The sequence below is a fragment of the Dromiciops gliroides genome, chromosome 6, assembly GCF_019393635.1.
Source record: "Dromiciops gliroides isolate mDroGli1 chromosome 6, mDroGli1.pri, whole genome shotgun sequence".
Classification (NCBI taxonomy): domain Eukaryota; kingdom Metazoa; phylum Chordata; class Mammalia; order Microbiotheria; family Microbiotheriidae; genus Dromiciops; species Dromiciops gliroides.
In genome coordinates this window covers 68,467,847-68,481,492 of record NC_057866.1, presented here as the reverse complement: position 1 = coordinate 68,481,492, position 13,646 = coordinate 68,467,847, and positions in this window count along the sequence as shown.

Here is a 13,646-nt window from a genome sequence, read left to right as displayed (position 1 = left end):
CTAACGCTCGTTACCTGTATTATTTTGAACAAATCCCTTATCCTCCCTGGGCCTCAGTTTCCCCATCTGTAGAATGAGGGGGTTGAACTAGATGACCTCTGAGGTCCCTTCTTGCTCTAGATCAATAATCCTATGACTGTATGTTCTTATGGTCTTCTTAACTCCAGGACTAGCAGCCTACCCACTGTCTCACTCTGCTGTTCCACTCTATGGAGCTATAAGCAGCTGCTTTTTAAGTTTCCTGTGGATGGAGACCATGTCTCATATTTCTACAGTACCTGGTACAGCTATAAAGTAATGTGACCGGTTGCCTATGTGGCTGATAGATTGTTAGATTTTGAAGGCAGACCTAACTTGTAAAAAAAAAAAAATCAAAACCCAAACAGCTGCATATGTTAAGAAACACAAGTTGGAGTTGAACTCTGAAGGAAGCCCAGCTTGGGGAGCCCCCTCTTTCCCCCAGTGCCCCACCCCCCCAGTCTTTTCCAGTGTGGACAGTTAGTCAGGCACACAATAAATCACTTTAGAAGCCAAGTTAAAATTCGTGGAAAAATGCAGGCTTTTTCTGCATATCCACAGTTGCATTCATAGGCACCTCCTACCTCCTCCCCCAAAGGCTTGCTTGCAATTGCATCTAGGTGGGTTTTATGACTCTGGCTTTGTACTTTCATCAATCAATGTTGAAAAGCTTTGAGGACAGAGAAGAGAACTTTAGGTGAGCTCAGGGCAGAAAAAAAGCATTTGGGAATCCCCTGCAATTTATTTTGTTCATTTCATAAAGTGTATTTCCTCGGAGGTGTTCCAGGCACTTCACTCCATGAGTCCCCTCAAATACCTCAGAGAAGAACATAAATAAACCATCCACCACAAACATTTATTGAGTGTCTAACGTGTGGGATTGGGAATGTTTGTCGGAGGTTCTGGTGTGGATGGGGGTGGATGAAGAAGGAGAGAAATAGAGACGAGCCTGCCCAGCAGCCACGCAGACCACAGCCAGACCACAGGCTGAGAGTAATAAGACTAGGATGATAACTAAAAAACAATCGAGAATCCATGAGAATAGTGACATAAAGAGGCCACTGAGGGAACATGAAAGAGGGAAGGAAATGGGCATTTTTATAGCACCTACTATGGGTCAAGCACTGTGCTAAACACTTAAAAAAAATTATCCTATTTGATCCTCACAACATCCCCAAGATAGGTGCTGTGATTAATCCTGTTTTACAGTTGAGGAAACTGAGGCAAACAGAGGTTAAGTGACTTGCCCAAGGTCACACAGCTAGTAAGGGTCTGATGCCCAATTTGAACTCAGATCTGAAAAATACTTGTATGTGCTGTGATATGTCCCTGTCAAGGGACAAATCTGTCCACAAGGCCTGGGGTGAGAATAGGGGAAAGTACTCACGGACTATTCTTTTGACTATGGCTCTGGGAGGCAAATCTTGTCTGACATCTTGAAGTGTGGTCAGAGGAAGACCCCCCCCCCAAGGATATGATAGTAATATATTTAACAACTGGCTCTGAAAAAATAAAGTATATATGACACGTTTAAATTTAATCTATATTATCAGCATTTTCTCCAACACTTGATTAAGTCTAGACAGTCAATAAAATGATAAATCAAGTCCTGATTTGTAGCATCTGCCCATTTCCAAGGTGTAAATGCTCACACTGAAAATTTAACAATCCAGTTCAAACTGGCTCCATTACACTCGGGCAAGAACCATGATAAACTTCATGAAAAAAAAATTAAATTACTGTACTGCCCCCTTCTTGGGATCCAACTTCTGTATATAACACATAGCAAAGGGAATCATCCTAGGCACCAGGGGCACAAAGAAGAGATTGCTATGCAGTCTACGAGACAAAGTATAGATATAAAAGAAGCCTAGGCATGAGAGTAGCCACTGTTGCAGACAGTCCCCAAGACGAGCCCAACGTCTTCTTTCTCTGAGGCTGCCGGTTGTCATGGGGTTTTATTTAAGGTTTGGTATATGCTGAAGACTGGGCATTGATATGTCACAGGGCCAGTGACAGCGGTGCCCTTTTCGAGACCTTCTGAGCCCTTTCATATTCCCTCAAGGATCCCTGTACCAGAGGTCGGTGGACTGCGACAATAAGAGGTAATTGCTTTGTATGTATTTTGTATTAAATTTGTTATGTAAGTGCTATCTTCTCCACCCCCCCCATTTGAATATCAGATTCTTGAGGACCAAGGACTGTTAAATTTTGTCTTTTATCTCCAGCACCAAGTATAGTACATGAGGCTCAAATAGATGTTAGAAAATGAGATATTTGTAAAGTGCTTTGCAACTTTAAAGTGCTGGATAAATGCTAGCCATTATTATTATTGTTCAGTGACAATACACTGTCAGAGACAAACCACAAAGCACGGCAGCATATTCTGAATGCCAAATGAGTGGTATAGACAATAAATGCTTCGAGAGTTCAGAGGAGAGAGCCAAGAAAGAAGGCTTTATAGAGGAAGTGAGTACTTGAAACTGGTTCTTGAGAGACAGAAATTAGACACGTGGAGAAGGCAGGCATATCTCCTGAGCAAAAGGAACAGCTTGTGGAGAAGGTGGGACTATGTCAGATATCTGAGGGAACAAGGAGGACACCAACTTACCTAGAGCAGAGTTCCTGAAGAGAAACAATGATGCTTTTAAAGAGGTTTGGGGCAGGAAGCTAATCATAATAGGCCTTGAATGCCAGAGTACAGAGTTGGGGTTTTGTCCCATGGGCAATGGCAACTTGTCCGAAGGTTTTTTGAGCAGGGATTTAATGATTACATCATCCATGTAGCAACATGGAGAGACATTTAGAATGGGAGGGAAACTCCCAGAGGCAGGGAGTCCACCTAGGCTGTTATTAAAATAGCCCAAATGCTAGATGATGAGGGTCTGGACTAGGGAAGTAACTGAGGAAATGGAAAGAATGGGACAAACGAAGGTTTGATAAACAAAAACATCTCCTCCCCATACTTCTACTCTACTAAGGAAAAGATTCCTCTGAGAACTCATCTGTTGTCTTGTGATGTTTCCCCGAGGTGATAAATACAAATTTTATTTGGCTTGTTTTCATCCATTCGTTTCACATAAGAGGGGCAGCATGGCACAAGGGATAGAAAGCCACCCTTGGAGTCAGGAAGACATGGGTTCGAGTCTCGTTTCTGAGACTTATTGTCTGTGTCACTCTAGACAGCTTTCTTAAAAGGAGAAATTGCAGAGAAGGTGCCAAATCTTCATTGTTAGAGATCCCTACGGAGAGCTCCGCACGTTGGCAAAGAAACCACAGGTCTGATTTTCCCCACTACACATAGGTCTGGCTTGCAACCTGTGTTTTCAAAGAAATATTTTATGGATGCCCTTTTGTTATTTAATTTGCAGGCATTTGCCAGTCCTTATTGCCTTCCCTAATGGTCTTGCTGCTGATTATAAAGCTACTTTGCATGCGTTGAACACTGGGACTCAAAGAGGAGTGGACCTGTCCTGGGGAAGACACCTAGAAACAGACTTAATGTTAAGATTATAATCCATACATGGATAATTTGAGAGGTGACTGCATTCTTATTTCCCTCATATTTCCTAGCTTCGGGAATTTTGAGGGTGTGTTGGTATAGTTTTCTCTCCACTGTTGTTTAACCGTGCAGGAAGGACATGCCTCAACAGAAGCTCATCTGCTACATCACATACACTGTCTTGAGGCAGTGTCGATGTAATGTAATAAGCTGTTTTCTGGATTGATTTTTAACTAATTTAGATCTCTCAACTAGTCTGTTCCCATAGTCTATAGACCTATCACACTAGTAGGGACTCTTCTAAGGATAAACACAAATAGGGCTGGCTTCCTGTGCTTGCAATCCCACGGACTACCTATAAGGAGCCACATAGCGCTCACCAAACATAACAAGGGCATGGTAGCCAATATCATCTTAGACCACTCTTAAAATCCTTAATGTTTGATTAGGTACCAAGCTGTCATTTCTAAAGAGCATCACAATGATACTCCTCTTCATTCTGGCTTTGAAGAAGCATTGCAGCTGCTCTGATAATCAGCAGGGCCAAAGGACTCAGTTCTAGTTTTAAAAATTAAATTCAAGGGGCAGCTAGGTGGCACAGTGGATAGAGCACCGGCCCTGGATTCAGGAGGACCTGAGTTCAAATCCCACTTCAGACCCTTGACACTTAATAGCTGTGTGACCCTGGGCAAGTCACTTAACCCCAATTGCCTCACCCCCCAAAAATAAAAAAATTCAATTAAACATTTATTAAACACCTGTTGTATGCAAGGGAGTGTGCTGGCAATAGGAATACAAAGATAAAAATAAAGCATTCCTTGCCCTCAAAGAGCTCACACACTACTAGGGTGATAGTGGGGGTAGTGGAAGATATAACACATATACAAATGAGTATACTAAAAGGAAAATCAATGGCAGAGAGAGTGCCCCCTAAAGACATCATTATTGGCTGCTGACCATAGAATTGTTCATGCTTTTCCCCACATCTGTTTACTCACTACTCATGTTGACAGCTCCTACACTAGCATGGGAGGGGTGCCTACTGAGCCTCCATGTGGCTATATTTATTGACAAGTGATTTTTAATGGAAGAGAGGTGGGAAAAGCCTAGAAACAAGAGGCTTGGGGATCGACAGATGGTACAGCTACAGAATTAGTAAGTCTAGTGTGAGGGAAATTTTCACAGCATCATCAGCCTGGGACAGACTTTAATGAGTACTTATGCCTTTTAACAACAGATGACTTTCCTTTTAAAGAGCTGAAAATACTGGTGTAAATATTATCTAAGTAGTACCCCCCTAGGAGTAGGGAAGACCCCTCTCCACCGAAGGTCTGGTAATTTTGTGATCAGCAAAGAGTAAAGGATTCTTTTCTGAGACCCTGGAATTTAAGCTTAGGTTCCTACCTCCAAGTATTTCATGTATTTTCTCATTAATTTCCTATAATGTGACAAAGTAAAATATATGCTCCAAAATAATTTACCCTTATTTCTTAAAAAAAAAAGTGGGGGGAGGTTAATGTAGGCCTCAGATGTCATAGTTGCTCTGTAAAGCAATAGAGCTGAGAATGGAAAAAAGATGCATGTATGGAAGAGGAGTGATAAGGATCCATGAAACTCTAGAGTTAGATGGGATTTTGAAATGCAAACATTTTAAATATATCTGAAAAATTATTTGTAAAATGTTTTTTGACAGGGTTATTAGATTGGTGAATTATGAATACTGCAGACATAATATACCTGGATTTCAGCAAGGCCTCTGACAGAATCCCTTATCTCACATCCTGGTGGAGAGGATGCAAGTTCAATTCAATTGAACAAACATTTACTCTGTGTTTATCACACACAAGGCATTGTGCTAGGCACTGGGGATCCAAGGACTAAAACCAAACAATCTCTGCCCTCAGGGGCTTATATTCTATTGAGAAAGATGCAGAGCTGGATCATAGTGATGGAGGAAAAAAGAAAAATCCTTTTTGTCGAGATTAGTGTCAGCTCCATGTCATCCAAAGAGAATGGTCTCCCAGGCTGCCGCATTTGTCGACTTGGAGTCCGAGAAGAGAGCAACAGACACAAGTGCATAGCTTTTAAACATTCTCAAGGGTGTCCAGGCAGTTATTTCTTGTTTAACTTCCACATGTAAAATGTTACAAATCAGTATAGAATTGTTTATCTTAAGGAAGAAAACCCAAAGACCCTTTTGTAGTGTTAACAAGACAGGATATATACACACACACACACACACACACACACACACATATATATATTTGTGGGGCAGTTTTGAGGGGCAGTGAGGGTTAAGCAGCTTGCCCAGGGTCACACAGCTAGTGTCAAGAGTCTGAGGCTGGATTTGAACTCAGGTCCTCCTGAATCCAGGACCAGTGCTCTATCTACTGCACCACCTATCTGCCCCCAAGACAGGATATAATTAATATATAATTTCGAGAACCCTCAGATGTTAAGACCTTAACAGTTGCATATTTCTAAACAAATTCCATTAGTAGCTTCTTGTTGCATTTTCAGAGCAAGCAGCTCTTGGTTTCTGTTTATCAACTTTGTCTCTCTGTGTCTCTGTCTCTTTCTCTGTCTCTGTCTTTCTCTTCCTCCCTTTTTCCCCTCCCTTCCTCCCTTCCTCCTAGTCTAAACAAAATAGAGCTTAACTGCTATTTGAAGCTCTCTCATTTCCTCACTTCTACAAAAAATATAAAAGACTAGACCAAAGATTCTTAAATTGGGGCCTGTGACCTTGTTTTAAAAACTATTTTGATAACTATATTTCAATATGGTTGGTTTCCTGTCTAGTCGTAAGTATTTTATTTTGTGCCTTTAAAAATATTTTTCTGAGAAGGGATCCATAGGTTTGAAAAGAATGTCAAAGGGTTATGTGACCAAAAAAAAAGGTTAAGAAGCCCTGTAATAGACAGATTCAGAACTGATTAAATAACTGTAGCTAAAGCTTCATGATTAATGAGGCAATGTCAACCCGGATGAATATCTGTAGTGGAGTCCTTCAGGGATCTTTTGTTAGGCCGGCACTCTTCAAGATTTTTAATCAATGAATTAGGTGAAGGTATAGATAGAACGCCCATGAAATTTACTCTGCATTCCATCTCCTACCTCAGATCATCCCCCCACGCATGCCATCTACTTTCTCTTCATGTCTAGTCCTCATAATCCTTATTTTCCTGTGAGCTCAGATCTCAGATACCATCTCCTCCATGAATCCGCTGATTCTCCATTTGTTAATATTCCTGGAGTCCTCAAATTACCTTGTGTTTAATTGTTTTGTATATGTTCTACCCCTCCAATAGAGCATGTAAACTCCCTGAGGGCAGGTACTTTTTGTTTTGTTTTGTTTGGTGTTTATATCCTTAGTACCCAGAACATTATGTTGCACATAGCAGATGTTTAATAAATGTTTACTGAATTAAGTCTAAGAACAGCTGAACAGCCCCTTCTTAGCCCTATAAATATCAACCATTTCTTTATAATAGATTAAAAAACATCTGACAGACTGGCTATAAACCTGGAAATCAGCAATGCATAAAGAGGCTTGGGGAATATCACTGAGTTCTATGTACATCCAAAATTCTCTAATCCCTCCCTACTCCCTTCTCTAGGTCCCCATTTTCTCCTAAAGAGAGCAGTGGTAACATTAGTGCTCTGGGCAGGTTTGCTAAATAACTCTAAGAATGACTAAATGCTTCTATTTCTTGGTCTGTTCTGATCCTTTGAAAGTGTGCCAGCTGTTTCTTTTCATCTCATTCACAATTTTCCTCATGGGCGTTCTTGTTCCCCTACGTTATTGGGAACAGGTGTTACAATAATTGGGAAAATGTAAGTAAAGTTCACAAGGTTCAGGGGCCCCCAGATCACCCTCTGGGTGGGCTTCCTATAAAGCCTTGTAGGATAAAGGTCATGGTAGACTTCTAAATAAAGGACAGATATGACTTTCTGAACACAAATTCTCTTTATTCACCTTCTGTAAAGAAATCCTCCTTGATCAAACTAGGGAATCTGACGGCTTGAGAAGGATGGAATGAACTTTTTCTGAAGGTGCATTTGTAATAATTCAGAGTGAATTTTTTTATAGGGCTAGAGGGGATGAAATTATCCAGGACCCAATGACCAGGCAAAGCTATACTCAGAGAAGTAGAGAACAAGGGGGAGAGCTTCATTGTACTCTGCCTTCATCATACCTTCATCAGACTGCACTTGGAGCACTCTATTCACTTCTGGATACCATGTATCTGGAAGGTCACTGGCAAACTTGACAGGATCTAAGGCAGATGAATTGGATATTGGTGGGACTGGAGACCATACCACCCAAGGACTGGTCGAAGAAATAGGAGTTGTTTAGCCTGAAGAAGAGAAGAGAAGACAAGATGTGAATACTGCCTAAATGTATGTCAAAGTGAAATTCAGCTTGTTGTTTTTCCTCCCCTGCCCTAGGAAAAAGTAGGAACAAAAGGTAGAAGTTGGAAAGAGACAAATTTCCACTTGATAGGAGACAAAATTTCCTAAGAATTAGCACTATCCAGAAGTAAACTGAGTTACTTGGAGATGTAGTAAGTGTAAGAGTAACTGTGACTGCTTGTCAGCTTTGTTGTAGAGGGAATTTCTGTCTGGACCTGATTGCCCCTAAGGTTCCTTCCTATACTGATATTCTGTGATTTGTGTTTCTCAGAGAAAACTAAAAACCACATTTTTCAGGAACTAATTAGAACCATTCATTTCCAGTCAATGATACTCACGGGCAGATGAACATATTGAGGGGAATGTTGGTACCTGTTTATAAAAGAATGATCATGTTGCAATAGGGAAAGTTAGAAGCACTTGTTAAAGGTGTTGAGTCTTGTAGATGGGAGATGAGTTGATCAACAGCAGATTTATTCTTAAAGAATGAATTGTAAAAAAAAAAAAAGAATGAATTGTGTTATAAAAATTGGTCCTTTGGAATTTGAGCTGTGTTTTCCCATAGGAACAATGTTATAAATAGTGGTTAGGTTCCCAGATGAACTCACATTAACCTGTAATGCAGTTGAAATATTATATATGTGTGTGTGTATATATATATATATATATATATATATATATATATATATATATATATATATATATATATATATATATATATATATATATACTTGCTGTGAAAAAATCTAAGAAATAATGTTATTGCAATGAATATTTCAGTTACATTGCACTTTTTCATGGTGAATGCATAGTATTTCGGCCAAACTATGGATCAAATGGGCTTTTGTGGGTTAGCCTGGAAATAAACCCACCACTTGGAATATTTCATCTGTATTGTAGGTTGAATAGGTTTTTTGTAAGATAGTCTAGAAACAGAACCACCATTTATAACATTTTTTTTTCTGGGGAAATGCAACTTACAGAGAGAAGGAAGCACTGAGAACCACACATTTTTCTCCAAAGTTATTTTGCAAGCTTCCCAAAGCTATAGTTGTTGGAGAGTTGAGGAACTAAAGGGATGAAGGTTACTGAAGAAGCTAAGAATGATGAGAAATTGGAGTGGAGTCCCCAAAACTGGTCTGGTGGTGAGATACATGTGTCAAGACTGGGGGAGGTGATTGTGATATAAAGTCATTGGGTTCCTGATCATTCCCCCATCCTATTTCTTCAGCCCTGACATTCAGCACCCAGAATCCCCCAGCCTTGGGACTGTTTCCAGTTATTCCTCAGCATCCCAGCCCTAGGGATGTTATTACAAATATAAAACTCTACCTAAGTACTGAGGAATGCAGAGTATGGGAGAGATCACGGTGGGGTGAGGCTAGGCAGGAAGGCACCATGAGCCTGTTTGAAGCTGAACCGCAGTCTTTCAGCCTTTTTCTGTGATTTATATTACTGCAGCCTGTCAGCTGACTTATCTGGTCAAAGCTAGTCAGGCTCAACACAAAGAGAGAGTATGAAATCGGTTAAGTTTGTCAACAGCACTGTGCCTTCCCCCCACTCAGTGTGCCCATGCCTCGCCTGGAGTCTTTCCTTTGGCTGATTAGCTGGGCCTTTATCCTACTCTCTGGCTACCACTGCAGTTCCTCATCCTGCACCGCCAGCTTTGAACCTTGGATCTGTGTGCCCATCATTGGCAAGGTCCACCTCTTCCATGAAGCTTTCCTGGATTACCCTTGCTCATGGTGATCACTCCCTCCTTTGAACCCTCTAATACTCACAGGGAGCTCTGTCCAGATTAACCATCAAGATGTGGCAAGAGCACGGGACTTGCTGAGGCTGCCTGGGCTTGGGTGTGAGTTCTTCCACTAATTACTTATGTGACTTTGGGTGACTTTATCTCCCTGAGGCTTAGTTTCCTTAATTGAAATCCTGCCAATTTCACAGAGCCATTGTGGGAGCCAAATGAGATCATGGATATGATGCTACTTTATGACTGTAAAAGATGTGATGGAAAGAATGCTATATGGAATCAAAGGACCTGGATTTCAATGCCAACTTTGCCACCTACCACCTGGGTGACCAAGGACCCATCACTTAACCTCTGTCTCATTTTTTTTGGTGGGGTGATGAGGGTTAAGTGACTTGCCCAGAGTCACACAGCTAGTAAGTGTCAAGTGTCTGAGGTCAAATTTGAACTCAGGTCCTCCTGAATCCAGGGTTGGTACTTTTATCTACTGCACCACCTAGCTGCCCCCACTGCCTCATTTTTTCATGCAAAACAAAGGGGCTAGACTAGAAATCTGCTAAGGGACTTTCCAGCTCTAGGTCTCCTCTGACTCTGTGGTATTATTGTTTGGCACTTGTCACATATGCCTCACAACATCCTTTGCATTATTTACCTTTTCAGATGTCTGTTTAACCAGGTTGTAAACTCCTCAAGGGTAATGTCCAAATTCCATTTTCCTGTGGTGCTATGTACATAGTATGGCATTATAGAATCTCAGAGCTTAATCAATATTTCTTGAATTAAAACTTACCCTCTTCCCTTTAGTTCCCTTCTCTCAGTAGTTGTCAGACAAAAAAAAAAAAGGATTCAATTAACTAATTTAAACTAAAGTGTTAATAACTGATAACATCTTTAAGACCTGTCCCCTCCCAAGAGATTTCCTTTTAACAAGGGGTTCCTGAATAAAAAAAAAAAAAAAAAGCTAGGTGGTGCAGTGGATAAAGCACCGGCCCTGGATTCAGAAGGACCTGAGTTCAAATCCAGCCTCAGACACTTGACACTTACTAGCTGTGTGACCCTGGGCAAGTCACTTAACCCCCATTGCCCAGCAAAAATTAAAAAAACAACAACAACAACAACAAGGGGCTCCTGAAGACACACTGTCTTAATCCAAAAGACTGAACCTTTAGCGGTGGAGGTTTGAGCATAACTTTTACCCCAACCCCCAAGTAAAGGATATAAAAGTATTTTGCAAACCTTGTTGTTCTTCTTATGACTCCCCACCCCTTCAAATCACAAAAATCACATTGCATGGCAATTGTCTACATGTAAAAGTGACCTTGAGCATTGTTATAGATGATACATGGGAGCAGGAGATGTTGGTTAATATGAATTTCAAATTAAGAGTTCATCCGGGTTATCGCAAGTGGCTCTCTTTTGTGGTTCCTAAATCCTAGAAGAGAATGTGTGGAGCTGGGTGCCCACTAAGAATAACCCCTCTCAGTCACAGAAAGAAGAGGTTGGGTGGCTAGGTGGCGCAGTGGATAAAGCACCAGCTCTAGATTCAGGAGGACCTGAGTTCAAATCTGACCTCAGACACTTTACACTTACTAGCTGTGTGACCCTGGGCAAGTCACTTAACCCTCATTGTCCTGCAAAAAAAAAAAAAAAAAAAGAGGTTAGCGGTTTTTTCCCTATTTCCTTTCCAATCTCCCCTAATACTGACCTGGGAAGCTGTGAAAGGCAATGATTTACATGGAATGCATGCACACACATACATTCATACACATATGCACACGTATCAAGGGGAACCCATGAATTTTTGTTTTTATGGCTTTGCTGTAAGTAAAATACTAAAGAACTATGTATGAAGTTAAAATACTCAGAACCTATTCCCTTTCCAAGCTAGAGGGAGCCTCAGAAGGCATCTAGTCCAACCCTCTCCTAGAAGTGTAACTTCCCCTCTATAACTTCCTTGAGAAACAACTATTCAGCCTCTACTTCGACTTGGCTTACTGACAAGTTCTTCCCAAAACAATGAATACAATTTTTTACTATTCCAATTGTTATTACGGGGAGTATGTTGTCCAGGTAGATTTTTTGTGTCCACATGGGTTGTCTAAATGATGTTTGTGTGGGGTGGCATTGATTCATATCTTTGGAATCTTGACCACCAAGGGAAACTTTCATTCTTGGCTATGAAGAGAGGAAGAGCAGGGGAAATGAGTCTGGCTACTCAGTTCTCTTCTGTTAAAGGGCACAAGACTAGAATTATATCACCAGGGATTTTTTTAGGTTGAAGCCATTTTACTGGTCTCTTGTCCCTTAAAGGGGAAGGGATAACCCCAAACTTATACCTATAGGCTTGACTACTTCCCACAAAATGATAGTTACACCCACTCACAGAGTCAAGTAGATAGCAAACAAAAGTTAGAAAAATTTTACAGGTTAATGTTTACCAGGAAGTATACAGAGTGAATGAGCTCTCCGAGTGGCAGTGAGCTATCTCAGCTCAAACAAGAAAGAGGTCTTGATTTTACCCAAGAGAAAAATCTTACTCAAGAAAAAATTCCCCAAAGTCTCTAGGGAGGCAAGCTAGAATTTGGAACATGTTAAAGATTCAGCCTTCCCCTACATGTCTACCTTCCAAAGTCTTTTCTTTCATCCATAGATGTCTCCCTGAAGAGGTTCTGGAACCACATGTCTAGCTGCCTCTGCCTCTGTCTCTGTCTCTCTGCTTCAAAGCTTTCATGCCAACTCTGCCCATCATGCAGACACAAGGCATCTAGTCATTATTTTCTCCACCAATGATGAGAGTCTTATGCAAATGACCTCCTTAAAATCCAGGTTATATTTGAAAGTTTTTCCTTGTGTTGAGCCAAAATCTTCCCCTGTAACTTCCACCTCTTGGTTCTAGTTCTGTTCTCAATACCCAAGAAGGATCCATTTAATTCCTCTTCTATATTACTACTACTTAACCTTTCTGACCTTCAGCTGAATATCTAAAATGTGGGGGGATGGAGTGGCTGATCCTTGAAATCCTCTCTTGCTCTAAATTCTATGTTCCTTAGGAAATGATTAAAGGCAGCTAAGGCAGACCTCAGAGTTGAGATTCTAAGGGAGAACTATGGAAGTTTCTGTTGATCCTAGGCCAAAGGCTTTGACTATTTCCCAAAGTGCATAGTCTAGGCCTATGAAGAACTTTGAAAGACTTAAGAACTCTTATCAATGCAATGACCAACTATAATTCCAGAGGACCTTTATTACCAGCTTCTTGACAGGAATGAGAAACATATATAGACATGGCCAATATGTGGATCTGCTTTGCCTACTATGCATTTTGTTTACTTTATAAGTATTTTGTCTTTTGTATTTCTTTTTTTTCAATGAGGGAGGTAGGAGAAAAATACATTTTTGTTCATTGAAAAAAACAGTTTAATGAAAATTTTTTTAAAAAACAAAGAAATGTGGATCCTACTCTTCTGTGTCCAATAAGGAGCTCTCTGTTGCCTAGTGCCCTTAAAAGGAGAGTGGGAAATCTCAGAGATCTTGGTAAATTCTACCTGAAGACTCCCTTTTAGAATCTTCCTGTCATGCTAGGATTGTATCCCAGACTAGTGAGTGAATGCAACACTACCTTGTTTGCTCCCAGGAGTGTTCTTTCCTTAATGTGGGCAATGCATTTCAGTGGCAGCCTGGGTTGTCTCACTGTAGCTAGTTAAGTCTTCCTGGCATGGGAACAGAAAGCGTAGCAGAGAGCCAACCTCTTGGCTGCTAGTTCACAAAGTCTTCTTAGATTAGTCAGCAACAAAGTCTTTCTGTGGTCCCCTGAGCAGCTTTCTGGAGCAAAGAAGACATCTGTCCCTCCCGCCTACCTGTCACTCCAGGGACATTAAAAGGAGGACTTGGTTACAAAGCAGGTGGACCAAGGCTTTCCTGCTCATTTTTTAGCAAGTATTATGATCCTTTCATTTCTCTTTGAAA